This window comes from Sceloporus undulatus, chromosome 8, assembly GCF_019175285.1.
Source record: "Sceloporus undulatus isolate JIND9_A2432 ecotype Alabama chromosome 8, SceUnd_v1.1, whole genome shotgun sequence".
NCBI lineage: Eukaryota > Metazoa > Chordata > Lepidosauria > Squamata > Phrynosomatidae > Sceloporus > Sceloporus undulatus.
In genome coordinates this window covers 30,274,069-30,289,145 of record NC_056529.1, presented here as the reverse complement: position 1 = coordinate 30,289,145, position 15,077 = coordinate 30,274,069, and the positions used below count along the sequence as shown (strand labels likewise).

At 43.0% G+C, this 15,077-nt stretch overlaps 1 protein-coding gene across 1 annotated transcript in view; it reads left to right on the top strand.

Moving 5' to 3' along the window:
• EIF2AK1 (eukaryotic translation initiation factor 2 alpha kinase 1) overlaps positions 1–15,077 on the top strand; it is a 43,593-nt gene that overhangs the window by 11,829 nt on the left and 16,687 nt on the right. The gene's annotated exons all lie outside the window — the stretch shown is intronic.

The window sequence follows — 15,077 nt, the reverse complement described above, 5'->3', positions numbered from 1 at the left end:
AACTAAAAACATGACATTTTTTTGATGCATCGGCTTCATATTATTTAAGTCTTTATCTACGCATTTTATTTATTGATTTTTACATATTCTACATTTCAATTTGTAAGCTGATTTTTTGGGGGGTTGGATATAATTTCCCGTTTGTGTTTGTCACAGGAAATAAGTTGTTTTGTGGTTTTCAAAAGAGCTGAAAAATGCTCTGATGGGTGCATTTAGGGATCCTAACAAGCAATACAACCAATTGCAAAAATCAGCAAACAAGTTATTTTGAAGCACACCATATTTTTTCCAGCTACGTAATTAATGTATAAAGTTATATGCTTGCAATGACACACCAAGAGAGGACTGGCAAGTGCATTTCGAGAACCTTTAGGGCTGGTGGGGTATAAATACCATAAGTAAGTACAGTAAGTAAGTATAATACAATAAATATACCAAAATAGCAGACCCAGGAGAATGTTTAAAGGCAGGGAAAACATCCCTTTTTACTGAGAAGTATGCTGCGAAAGCTCAGCGATGCTGGTAAAAGCCCACTCGGTGGTCATACTTGCACGAGCAGCAGCACAGCCGCCGGATCCTTTTCTCCCACACTCGAGTTGCCGTCTTCTTGACATTGTGAAAGAGCTGGCCTGACTGACTGCTCGCCATTGCGGTTGGGGCAGTGTAGGCAATGTTAGAGCGTCGTTCTTCCGCCAAGAGGATCATAGACAATGACGACAGGCCACAACAGTGGAAGATGAGAGAGCCCAGCTGCAAGGAGAACGGACAAGAGTACTGGTCAAGAAGAGATGGCTTCCGCGCAGCTCGGACTCTTAGGACATATGCATCATTTAAATAGCATACCTCCAAAGTGAGCCAGTCAGTTTAATCAGTCATGTGTCTTTATTTTGGGGGGTGTAAAACATGTGCTGTATTGTTGCTTTGAAAACAGCTTTAGCTAAGACACACCTCTTTCCGGCCAGGCCTACCCAGTCAATTTTAAATCTTTTAATTGTATATGTATCTATGATGTATGTTATGTAATGATCTTATTGTGTTGTATATTAACTGTGGGTTTATGTGTGTTTTAATTGTGTATTGTGCCCTGCCTTCAGCCTTGGGGAGCGGAAGAGAAAAGAAAGCCGCCTTGGTCCCTGCACTGAGAGGACAGGTGGGGTATAAATATAAACATAAATAATATAAATTTTTATTTAATTTTATATTATTATTATTATTATTATTATTATTATTTATTATTCTTATTATTATTTTACACTGACTGGCAATGGTTCTCTTGATGTTCAAGCAGTTTCCCCCCTCTCTCACCCTACCTGGAGATATAAGGAATTGAACTTGGGACTTTCTGTAAGTATATGGTAACACTGCCAGGTCTGGGTATTCATGCAGTTTCTTCTACAAAAGAGCACAAACCTGCAGAGACCCTAAATAATCCATGTTCCAAGAAGATTAAGTAAGTGATCTGAAATATTAAATACACCAGAGACACATTCCCTGGAGTACCTGATAGTTATCTCCCCCCGCTTCAGCTAAGAGGCCTGAGTCTCCTTACCTGGCATGACGGTTCCAAATTGGCACCCTGATCATAGTCCTTTCACAATTCACTCTGCTGTCTGACACCCAGACGGCTCCCACAACAGCCCAGACAGTTAGGCAAATAAAGGGCAAGGCGTAGGTACAGCAATTTGGAAGAGAACTTCCTAGGCCCGGGTTGGGAAATGGTTCCTGAAGGCAAAGTTGGATTCATGTATCAGATTGCATACTTGAAGGTTTTTTAAAAGGGTGGATTAAGACATAACAAAGTGAAAAGTAAGCAATAGCAAAAGGGTAGTATTTACTACATCACACACAAACAAGTGCTATGTGCATGATGCAGACAGCACCAACAGAACTGAACAGAGTATTACTAGGCACACTTACTCAGAAATAACTCTGATGAGTTTCAACACAATTTTATTTCCAGGCAGTGGGAGACAGGATTGTGGCCTATGTATTTTAGTGGCTCTTTACAAAAACCTTGTAATATGAATCCATTCAGGAAAGAGAGGAAGATTAATATATACAAATGCCAACCAATGCTGGGTCAGCCTTTCCAGTATTATGTTCTTGGGTTTTAGATCCTAACCTTGAGAACAGCAAACAGACCATTTTCATACTGTTTTCAACATGATCCCTACAACGGGAGGAGCTATAATCCTCAACATACACAAGTAACAATAATAATACCAGATTATTATAAATATAAGTCACTGCACAGATATTTGATCGCTCATTATTATTGGATAATATTATCCATTTTAACTACGCCATCCTGAATTTTAATCAGAACAAATTATTAATTCTGGTATTGTATCAGAGCAATTTATTTGAACAATGCCTAATGGGGTAGCTTGCCTATCCTGCCTGGGGGCGGGGGACTTTCCCGGTTTGGGGTGGGACACACGGTCTCGCCCCGGGTTTGGCCCCGCCCCCCGGGACGGAGAACCCCCCACCCCCCCCCGACACCAGGCGGGCAAAGAGAATCGACTACAGAACGCGGCTCGTTCCCTGCTTGGATTCAATCCGCTGGCAGCGGAGGGGGCTGGGAGCGGGCCAGGGGAAAGGGTCTGCTCGCAAGGCCCCTTATCCCCTCCCTTGCCGTTTCCCCGCGGCCACGGAGGCTTCACGGAGGGACGAAGGGCTTGCCTCGGGGAGACCTTTTCTCCCTTCTTGAAGTTCCTCGCTGGCCCAGGAGGTAGAAGGCAGGGAGGAAGGGTCTCTCGTGAGGGGGACCCTTTTCTCCTGCCTTGAAGCTTCCCTCGCCGGCCCGGAGGCTCAAGGCAGGTGGCAAGAGGCCTTTCTTCTTCTTTCTCATCCTCCCTTCTTCGTCTCCCTCTCCTCCTCTTCTTCTTCCTCCTCTTCTTCTGTTCTTCCTCCTCTTTTCCTGTTCTTCTCCTCCTGCCTCTCTTCTTCTCCCACCTCTTTTCTCCACCTCATCCTTTCCCTCTTCTCCCCTTTTTCTTCTCCTCTCCTCCTCTTCTTCCTGCTTTTCTCTTCTCCGCTTCTCCTCCTCTGCTTCTTCCACTCTTCCTCCTCTTCTGGTTTTTGGCCAGAAAGGGCAGGCACATTTTGCCCTTGTCTTGGAATAATGCCAAATGTCTCCATTTTTTATCATGCCTACGCAACATGCCATTTTATATAAATTAAAACAAAACCCATCCAATTTTTGAGCATCTCCATTTTTTTCCAAAATGTGTCCTCCATGTGTGAAAAATTTCGTCACGTTTGTCATACATTTGTCCCAGTTTGGAGGTCCTGACTTATGGCACCATAATGGAGTGCTCTCTCAGTAATCTCTCGGTCCTTCAGTGATGACTTTTGGTTTAAGTTGACCACAGATACGATTGCACTGGGAGGACCTAGAGATTCTAGACTGAACTTATTAATAAAATCCGCTAATAATCAAATCTGCAAAGTCGAAAGACGACAAATGTGAAGGGGCCCGTGTGCAATATAAATTGTCCTTTACCTTGCATGCTGATATACAAAATAGAAGATAAAGCACATATTATGGCTGCCAGAAGAACAAGGAGGAGAGAAAGATAGCTGTGCAACAACCTCCTCCAGCCACAGTTTAAATTGTCCTTTGTGAATGGAATTAAACACCAAAATTCCAAATCCACTTGTAGGAAAGAAACAGAACACAGCATTACATATCACCAGCTAAGAAAGCCTTGCTTGGTATACAACAGTAGTTTCACAGTACAATTACTCAACATATATCCAGAACTAAGCTGATACAGAAGCCTCCACAGTTTCAGTCTAAGAATAATTCCCGCATTTTTTTGTTTTGGACTTCAACTCCCAGAACCCGCCAGAGGTTTGGCCCACATTCAGTGGTTCTGGGACTGAACATCCAAAAACATCTGGAGGACCAAAGTTTGGGAACTCACTGCTCTATAGGAAGGTGAAGATATTTCCAACAAGCATTTGGGAGACTGGTCATTTATAAAGAAACAAAGGGAGGTTAATGGTGTGCTTACTGTTTTATTCCCTTTTTTAAAAATGCAACATGTTTAAAATGTTGTTACGTTCTCTAATCTGTTATTTTAAATATTCACTCTTGTTGTTTTTTAACTACCTACATGAATTTTCATTACTTGTTAAAACAAGTAAATATTCACCCAACAGTGCCATCTTCACCCAAACGCAGAAAAGAAAAGGGAATTCTTCATGATGTAGTCTAATCACATTGGTTAAAGGGCTTACTTGTAAGAAGGACAGATATAAAAGCAAGGCCTTTAATAAGCTAATACAAGTAATTGCCACTTTGATAGTATCACGTGAAACTATCTTCAGAGTGGCAATAAGCAATTTCAATTACACCACACCAGTTAACACTATTTCCAGAAGTGTATTCATGGAGATCACAATCTTGTCACAAGGTATTTCCATGCAACACAAGCAAGAGTAGTCTGTGGCAAAGTATCGCACTGTTATTCTCTTCCACCAGATTTGTTTTAGAATTGCGTCCCAAACAGGAAACTGCAATTCTGGAACAAAGGTTTCCCCTTATGAACAAAACGGATCCCTACTATCCCTAAGTACCTGAGTAAAATGAGAGTTTAAATAATATATTAATAATGTACAGTAAAAATGCCTACATAAAAGAAATATTTACTGAGTCTTCAAATCTGTTCCAACTGCCCCTTTTGAGAAAACAAAGTCATGTTCTCTGCTTTTGCAAAAATTAGCAGTCTATACAATTTAACACAATCATTAAATTAAATGTCAATTTTATTAAATTAAATAAATCCTGCTATTTGCATTATTTTGAGGACAGCAAAAACACATGGTTGAGTATGTAGGTACACAAGAGTAAAGTGTAGCAGCTTTGCCCTCCGCTTGAGGGTCTCAGTAAAAAATGAGGGTCAGCTGTCTCTTGCTTGCCTCAGAAGACTGCAGACTATGAGCTCAGAGGTGCTTGCATGGGAGGATTACCTGCAGCCTCAATGCTGCCTCCAGTAACCATATCTTCAGCAGTGACTGAACAGCCACACAGGGAAAAAAGAACACAGTAGTAGTGAATGTTCGAGTTATTCCCACACTGGCAGGTTCACAACGACTGGTAACCACAAACTGTTGCTTGCTGAATATATGAATGTTTTTGTGTCTGAAACAGAACTCTTAAAAAGCTAATGTTCGGACCACAAACTAGTTTGTCAGCCAGCCACACACCACAAATTAAAAACCATTGATGTTGATTTCATAGAATTATACAATTGGAAAGAGACCTCAAGTGCCATTCCACGTCCAACCCATTCTGCCATGCAGGAATTCCCAATCAAAGCCTCCCTGACAAATGGCCATCCAGCCTCTGTTTCAAGACCTCCAAGAAGGAGACTCCACACTCTCCAAGGGATCTGTTCACATGTCAAAACAGCCCTCACTGTCAGGAAGTTCCTCCTAATGTTGAGCTGGAATCTCTTTTGTAACTTGCATCAATTGCTCTGTGTTCTATTCTTGGAGCAGCACGAGAAAACAAGTTTGCTCCCTCCTCAATATGACATCCCTTCAAATACTTAAAGAGGGCTATCATATCCCCTCTTCCATCTGCTCCAGGCTACAACATACCCAGCTCCCTAGTCCTCCCTCATAAGGCACGGTTTCCGGCCCTTTGATTAATTTAAAACCACTCTTTATATTTTTTCATATCCAAACCCAGAAGAATAGATTTCATTGTCAGGCAGACGATGCAGTGATAGCCTTTAGCTCAGAAGCACTTGACGCACGCAAAGAACCACAAGGCAGGTGGCATCACTGGTGCTTCCTCATTTAAACTCATTTAAACCACTCTTATATTATTTTCATTATCCAAACCCAGAAGAATGGCTCCTTCTCCAAACCTGAATGACACATAGAGGGCAAGGGATAAACCACAAAGCAGAATGGGGAAACCCAAATGGTTTGTCTGTGCTCAATCTCTGGGACAATTCACACCCTAAAGCAACAAACCATGACTAACATGGTTAACATGGACTTATAAACATAACCATTCTTTACAAGTCTCAAACACTTCAGCCAGCAGAGGTAACTCCCAAAGAATACAGTGAAGTTTATACTTTAAACGGTAGTCATCAAGAAACGTTTCATCGTTCAAGGATGGATTCATGGTCAGAAGAGCCGTGATAGCCTTTAGCCACTCAGAAGACGCCACGCAAAGAACCACAAGGCAGGTGGCATCACGGTGCTCCTCTGGCACTGGGTCTACATGACGCAGCACCAAAGGAACGTGGAAAAGCCATGGCACATCTGGCTATGACGCCCTTTCTGTGGTACAAAGGTAAAACTATAGGACCAAAACACCAGCATATTTTAATTTAGAATGCTTTAGCCAGTAGCTAACTCTTTGGAGAGGCATTTCAGCCTTTCAGAATGGGGGAAATCCCATACAGAAGTTTGGAAACCACCAAATGGCCCCCTGAAGAAACCTAGGTTCAGATTCAGCTTGAGTTTCCCCAGCGCAGAGTGAGATAAAGCTATCAATACAGAACCTCTAGGGTGAGAGACAATAGATTCCTGAATAACTGTTGCTGGGGACCAATATTGAGTGTGGACCTGTTATAACTGCCTTCTAGTCTTGAATGTTTGCTTCCCTAAGGCATATGGATGGCCAGTATAGAAAAGAGGAGGTTTGATGAGACGGCCCTTGGCTCTAACCAAAACTAATTCCAGGCACCTTCAAATTTCTTACATACTGGACTGAACACCTTCCTTCTCTCAGTTTGCCTCCAAGATCCCTTTGCGCACTGATATTCCAGACTAACATAGCAATGTCTTTGAATACTGTTCAGCTAAAACAAAACAAAGCAACATTTACATACCTGAAAGGTTTGCATGCCTACAGACTACTACAACCTTGGGCTCTTTTAACACAGTAACCATTTCCTTTTCTCAAAACACAGGCATTTACTAATTATTCTGGTTGCCACATCCAGCCCTCTGTACAGATGGATTCAATTTTAATACACGATTGTATATAATGGGACTTGAGCATCCATGGATTTTGGTATCCATGGGGGTCCTAGAACCAAACCCCAGCAGACACCAAGGATTCACTGTAATCGTAGCACTTCAGAGAAGAGATGTACTGTATGAATATCATAAATTCCCCCAGAGAACACAGAGAAATGCCGCTTTGAAATAATGCCAAAAATGTGTTAGGTATCATTAGCTTCTCCTCAGAACTCCAGTATAGTGATCCCTCAGCTGCACATAAAAGTAGTTCAGAACATAAGATGACTCATGCTGGATAAAACCAAAGGATTAGCTGGCCCAGCATTTCACTCACGCAGTGGCCAACTGATCATCCACAGGGAGCTCAGGAGCAGGATGTCAACACAACTGCGTTCTTCTGCACATGTTCCCCAGAAACTGGCATTAAGAGGCATATTGGATGTAATATATAACTAGTTATATTACAATCAGCAATTACTAAATAAAGTCACAAAGGAAATGCTAGGAAAGGTGGTGGATAGTAAAAAGAGAAGAAGATTGTACATTAGATGAACAGACTCCATCAAGGAGATCATGGCCCAAGAGCCCGCAGGATCTAAGCACAGCAGCTGAAGATAGAAGGGCTTGGAAGTGTCTCATTCATAGGGTTACCCTGAGCCAAAGTCGACCTGAAGGCAACTAACAGTCAACAGCAACAACATATAAACATCATGACTAGTAGCCACTGAAAGCCTTATCCCCCATCCATTCATCTAATCCTCTTTAAAGGAATTGCTGCTCCTTTCTCTACCTTAGGATAGTAAATTCTGCTTTAGATATCGGCCATATGATGTATGAAAGAGGGAACTCTAGGCAGCCCATAGTAATACTGTAGTAAATAAAAGGATGCGATTAAAACATAAAGAAACAAGGTATTAAGACAGAATTACATTAAACACACAATGTAAAGCACGGCTCAAAAATAGGTCACACAGACACAAATACAACACCCAGACGGTGACCAGCCTCATCCTTAGCAGCCAGGCAAGTGTCAAAAGCTTTCCTGTTTGCTTTTTCTTTCAAAGATTTTATCTGTCCTTTTAACTTGCACACATTTATGATAGAGATATATGGATGTAATTTTAACATGACATCTCCAGCACCTTGCTTTAGCACTTGCTTTCAAACTGATTGCTAGGGTTCGCGCTTGGGATATGAAGAATTCAGACATGTGCAAAGGTCTGTTTCTTACGCTTAAGGGAACATCGCCTGTGATCCATGCAAGAAATGTTCACTCAAAGCGTTCAGCTTTTGCATGAGCTCAATTGCTACCATTCCTTGTGTTGTTTTGTTTTTAAATCAAGCATTGCTGAAATTTATTTCTGGACAGCATCCAGACCGCTGTAGACAACACAACCGAAACAAACCTTACCAGATCAGTCTGATAAAAAGCTCAAAAGCCCCTGGGAAGACAAAGTCGTCGCTGCCAATGGCCCAGCGCCTTCCAAACATGACCATCCCAGGCATTGTGGGAACGTTGTTGTGGCTGCACTTACTTCTTCACCACCTGCAGAAGAAAATGAAAGCGCTAAGGAATCGTACTGGTATTTCCAATAAGATTTGCTTTCTTAATGCCAACGATAATGATGCAAATCAGATTCAAATTTTATAAGATGTAAAGCTTTCCTCCTCCAATCTCCATCAATGAGGCAGGTCATAGTTTACAGTTACACCCCAGAGTCTACTTTTTACTACCCTATTGTTCAAAGATGCCTAAGTAAATTCTTGCTGACTTCAAGAAGGCCTTCCCTAATATACATAGACATTGTATTGTGAAGCAGAGAATGAACTTTTATTGCTCTGCTTTTATTGCTCCTCCTGTTCCTGGCAGGACCAGCAACATTAGGAGTGGTGCTTGGTGAATCTTAAGTTAATGATCCACGTATTCAAGGTGGACTCCCCATTTTTATACCTAGAATCACAGGCTTGGAAAGGGCCTCATGCGCCATCGAATCCAACCGCCTGCTCCATGCAGGTTCTCCAGCTAAGCCTCTTTCTGAAGACAACCAAAGAAGGAGAACCCTCCACATCTCTAGTCAATTTGCTCCATCGCAAAACTGCTCTTACTATCAAGAAGTTCAACTAAAATCTAACCTTCTGTAACTGAAAACCATAAGACCTGATTCTACTCTCTGGAGCAGGGTCTTTACTTGTTGAGAAGTCTATGGTTTCAAAGAGTTATACAGTACGTTTTGTGCTTTTGGGCCTAATAAAGGCATTAATATGGACTTTGAATCCAGCCTACATAGACAACGAAGGGAGTATTCAGCACCTTAGAAAGCCAAGAGTTTGTTGTGACATGAGCTTTACGAAGCCTTTACTGCCTGTCATTGTTAGCCTTTAAGGCGCTCTAGGTTTCACCATAGAAAACGTAGCGCCTTAAAGACTTAAAGACAGAGACCGCTTCCAATCTATCAGCCTCTGTGGCGCCATGAATGTCTTTTTCATGTTTGATTTTCAGCTAGCAAACCCAATGGAAGGAACTCAGCCATACTTAATACAAGAGTGAATTTGTGGCACTTAAGAGAGTAAAGAGATGTAGTGCAGTGTGATCTTTCACTGACAAGAGCCATGTATCCACAAAAGCCTATTCTGATACAATGAAATATAAAGGTGTTGCAACATATCATTGGAAGGAAGGAAGGAAGGAAGGAACCCACAAAAAACTATGGATGCCGCCCATGAAAGCCTCCGACTTCACATTGACTTGTCAGGTGTGCCACTGCCATCCTCTGAGGCTGAGAGAGTGTGACTTCTTGCCCAGGGTCAACCAATGGGCTTCCATGGCTGGGCTGGGATTCGAACCCCGGACTCCTAGTCCAACCCTCAAACCGCTACGCCAGACATTTCAGAGACGCATGTTATTCCATGAGAAGGATGCATTATTCATTAGAGATGGAGACTCATGAATAACATTTGCATAAATAACCCAGTTTGGCACCGCTTTGACTCTTTTCTGCCTCAAGGCTATGGAATTCTGGGAGTTACAGTTTGTTGTGGGCCCAGAGGCCCCCACAACAAACTCCAACTCCCAGAATTCCATAGCCTTGAGGCAGAAAAGAGTTAAACTGGTGCCAAACCGGGTTATTTCTCCAGTGTGGATGCAGCCCAGGAGCAAAAGAGGGTCTCAAACAGCCTTCCCAGCCCTTCCTTCCCTTAGAAAACCCGCCAAGGCTCTTCCCGCCGAAGACCCCTCACCTGCCACAGCGCCCCCTGCCGCCGATCAGGAACAGCCCTCCTTATTCTGCCGCGCTGCGCACCTGCCTCGAAAGCAGGTCACCTACTGACAACACTGCGTCGTGACGTATGACGCACGGCGCACTCTGTTGCTGCACCTTCTCGCGCTCTTCGTCACACAGCCGGCTGCAGCGATCTCTTTTCTTCGCGCATGCGCACTCCGCCTATTTGAGCTTGGGGAAACAAAATGAAAACAGAGCGAAGGGGGCGTGGCCAAAGCGGAGCATGCGCAGAAAGGGAATTGAGGTTTCTACCTGTGAGGAGTTCTGCCAGGAGTTATATTTCGGGCTCTGCTCTGGGGCCACAACATACTACACTTCCCAGAATTCCATATCCTTGAGCCAAGGCAGTTAAAGTGGTGTCGAGCCGGACTATTTCTGTAGTGCGGATGCAGCCAACCCCAGTTTAGTCATCTTGGGTCCAAAACACGCTGCAGAAATAACCCACTTTGAGACCACTTTAACTGCCCTGGCTGAGTGCTAAGCAATCCTGGGAAATTTAGTTTATTGTGGCACCAGAGCTCTCTGACAGAGAAAGCTCAGTGTCTCCAGAAAACTACAGTTCCCAGGATCCCCTAGCATTGAGCCAGGGCAGTTAAAGCGGTCTCAAGAGTGGATTATTTCTTCAGTGTGTTTGGCCCCTGCCAGAGCCCATGCTATGGAATTCTGGGAACGGGATTGGTGGCTCTGAGGCACCAAAAGCTCAAGACTCACAACAAACTACATCTCCCAGCATCCCCTATCACTGAGCCCTGGCAGCTAAAGTGGGGGGGGTCAAAAACTGGATTGTTTCTGGTGGCCTCTCAACCATGGAGGAACCTGGGTCACCCTCTTTTTGGGGAGAGAGTTTACTTCTGTGACAGAAAGCGTCCTCATAGTGGAGGACATTTTGGGACTCATCTGGGCCAGAAGCCCGAAATATAACTCCTGGCAGAACTCCTCACAGGCAGAAACCTCAATTCCCTTTCTGCGCATGCTCCACCTTGGCCCCGCCCCCTTCGGTTTCTTAGACGCTCTCTCTGGGTCTATCTCTTGCTCGACCTCTGCGCCTCTCTCTCTCTCTCTCTCTCTGGGTCGATCCATAGAAGTTGATAGGAAGTTCAAAGAGGCTGCAGTGCTTTAGAGGCGCCACCAGATGGCGGTCTTGTATTAGGAATGTTCTTTATGAGCCAGAACTTGATCAAACCGAAGTCTATGGAGGCTTTTGAGCTGATGATGATGATGATGATTGCATCTAAATGCACCTGAGGAGAATGGCCTCCTCTTCTTTTCCCAGGAGCCTCCCTTCTCCAAACAAAACTCTTCAGACCAGCAAGGCTTGGCATTTCCAAAGGTTGAGACCCCCCTTCTCTCTCTCTTTTTATCATTTAAAAGATGTATAATTTATTATTATTGTTGTTATTATTCAGAAAACATTGAAGGGTAGCTGTGGATCCCAAAACCCACGACGCTCAAGTCCCATTCAATGCAATGGCAGAGTCAAAGGCTGGTGTCCCTTTATACGAAATGGCGAATAAAAGATAAGAAATAAATCAACGTTGGTCTTTTTGGAATTTATAGTTTTCAGCCCATGGTCCTCGAATCAGTGGCTGGGATTCTGGGAGTTGTAGTTTGGGAGTTGCAAGGAGCCCTTTGGCTTCCTAAGAGGGAAGAAGTGGCTTGAGAAAAGGAGGCTCCCAGAAGATCCATTGCTGCAGACAATGGCCCTCCATCCTCCATTGATGCCAATGCTGCTGGAAAGCCTTACAGCTGGATGGAGGACGAGGAGGAAGGGATGGCCCCTTGGAGCCTTTCAGCTCCCTCCATTTGCAAAGCTGCAATGAAAAAGCACTGCCATGAAAAGCCAGAGGGAAGGAACTTGGATGGTGGTGCCTTTAATATATATGTATATTAATTTTGTAATTTTAATAGGTTTAGCTGGAGAATCGGCCTTTCGGCTGAGTAGCAAAACAAGGAGGGATCGGTCTCTGGGTCTCTCTCTCTCTCTCTGGGTCAGCCTCTGCAAGGGAAAGTCCTGGAAGCCCAGCAGACACCAAGGACCTCTTCTAAATGCAACTTCCTCCTCCATTGCATTTAATGGGACTAGAGCATCCATAGGTTTTGGGATCCATGAAGGGCCTGTTCTAATTCCTTGGACTGCAACTCCCAGCAACCCTGTTTAATATATATTAGGTGGAGCCACAATTCAGAGTGGCATCAGGCACAATAAAGGGAGAATTGTTTCTTTAAGAAAAAGTGGAGGTTTTGTATTGAGCGCAAGCAAAAAGTATGTTTCAAGGCAGTGAAGTGCCGCATTTTTCTCGACAGGCGTTTAAGATTTCATAATTCTCAGTAAAGATTTCTCCTTTCAGCCTCTGTCTTTCCACCATTTTCTTCTACCAGTAGTAACTGCCTCTTCCATTCAAAGATACAGCTGTGTTAATCTGTAGAAACAGTATGTAGAGAGATCTTGAGACTGAGAGAAAGATGGTTGGTGGCAGCAGCAGCTTTGATAAACTAAAGCCTACTTCCTCAGATGCATTCAGACAAAGTAGACTTACGTCTACAAAAACCCATGCTGCCAACTTCTTTCTTTAGGTAGTCTTAAAGTTGCTACCAGATGCCTCTTCCAATTTGAGTTTTGTTCCCAACCCTTCTGAGAATATATGCCACAAGAGCATACTGTATATTCTAACTATGCTCTTGCAGCTGTTTCTATCCCAGTAAAACACCTCAAGACTTTAAGCATGAGTGTTTTGGGTGTTATGTCTTGGATTAGTTTTGCATTTAGATTCAGACATGATCAAATTCATTTCTGAACAATTACATATTTCAATTGTTCTCCACGATAGCCGAGCGGTCGTTCCAGAACACCATCACAATGCAAACCACTTCATAAAATGTTTATTTAGGATGGTAACACAGGATAAGTCATGCAACAGCTCAGTAAAAAAGGGAATTATGGATAGATGATAAAGAATAGTACTTGGTGCGGTGGATTCGGGGATATAAAAATGGTACTAGATGTCCAAAACTGGCACGTCTCAAACGGGCGGAAAGCGGAACGTGGACATTTCTTGTACTGTAAAAGTATTTTGTATTTTAAAAAAAGTTTTAGACTTGTTAAAAATTGCCAACGACAGATTAATTTAAATGGACAACTATCACAGGTTCAACACAAAGGTTGCGGTTGAGAAAAGTAGAGCTTGACGCACCCCTAAAAACGTGAATAAAAAAATACAACTGTCTGCCGCCAAACCACAAAAGCAAGGACTCTAGTCAGAACAACCTGCCTTGGCACCAAATACTTTGAAGCTAGTGTCTTCAGGACATTAACAGAGGTAGAGGACAAGATATGCATTAGCAGATACTACAAGAGAACCCTTACTTTCAAAGGGAGAGAAGAAACGTGACTCAGGATATACATGAAAACCATGAACATTTTCTGTCGTGTCTAGTTTGATTTCATTTGATACACATTGCGCATCCTCTGGGGGCAAAATAAATACAGTGGAATGAAAATTTGAAATGAAAGAGGAGAATGGTTACCATCCATCTTGTGTGCCTCCAAAATAAAGTCACCTCTGAAAATAAGTAAGTGTTTGCACTTATTCCTGGTCATAAACAACCCCACAAAAAAAAAAAACTCACTTTTTGGAGCTATTCCAATTGAAACTACGCACTGAATTAAATTCACACAGTATTAAGTTTCTTTATGTAAAAAATCTTTATACATAGTAATAAAAAAAGATAAAGGCGAGATGCATCAAACAGAAGTCCGCTGGTTCTTCTCCGGTGACTCTTTGCAAGAGCGGGAGACTCTCTGTCTCAAGCATCTTCGCCTTTTGCTTGTGGTAAGGATTGTTCTGTCTAAGCATCCAGGAGGACAGATGCTGGCGATTATGTTTTGGCACTTATGCTGGCAAACTGAGCTTCTTTCCTTTCAGTACTAAGAGAAATGGGGGGGAAACACAAGATCTTATTAAAGACACACAAGCAGCCAATCCTATGCAATCCTGTTATTCTAATATAAACAAACGGGTTTGCAGAATGTAACGAAAAGTCCTCAAGTCTCGTATTGAGATAATAAGGCAGCAAAGAGGAACGTATGGTGTGAAACAACAACAGCAATATTTAACATTAGCGGATAGAGAAGTAGTGGAAGATGCATTTAGAGACTGCAGGATCCAGACATGATCAGGGCTTGAGGGATTCCTGACACCAATGTGCTCCCTTCATCCTGGTGTGTCACATGTGCAGCAAAGCACTGCTAGCCCTGTTTGACCCAGATGCAGCACGCATAAGGACTTATACCTATTGTGCAAACCAGGAGTGGAACCTGTTTGTTTGAGAAAATGATTAAAATCTAGCTCCCAGTGTTGGTTTACGCGGCAAATCAGTGCGCCAACAAGTCAGGAAGAGTGAGTGGGGGAACATAACACCTTAAAGGTGAGCATGCATAAACCCAAGGGTCTTCAAGCTTTGCTGACATACACCACTGGTTTCCTTTTCAAGCCTCATTCTACACCTTTTATGTTGGTTCTGTTCTTTAAAGAAAAGACCTCGCTACCTCAGGCCCAAGATGCCTCTGAGGCTTATTATGAGAAGAAAATTGGGATAATCTGTGACCATAAGCACCTTGGAAGATGCACAAGACATACATTAAATTATGTTTTCCTCAGAATCAATGCACCCACGCTACTACTTCTTGCAGAAAATAAATATAGGTGACAGACAGCATACTAGTCAGTCCCACTGTGCTTCTTTCAGGGTTACCAATCCAATCCATGCAAACATCATGGAGTTGAAATACTGAGCAAAATAAAAACC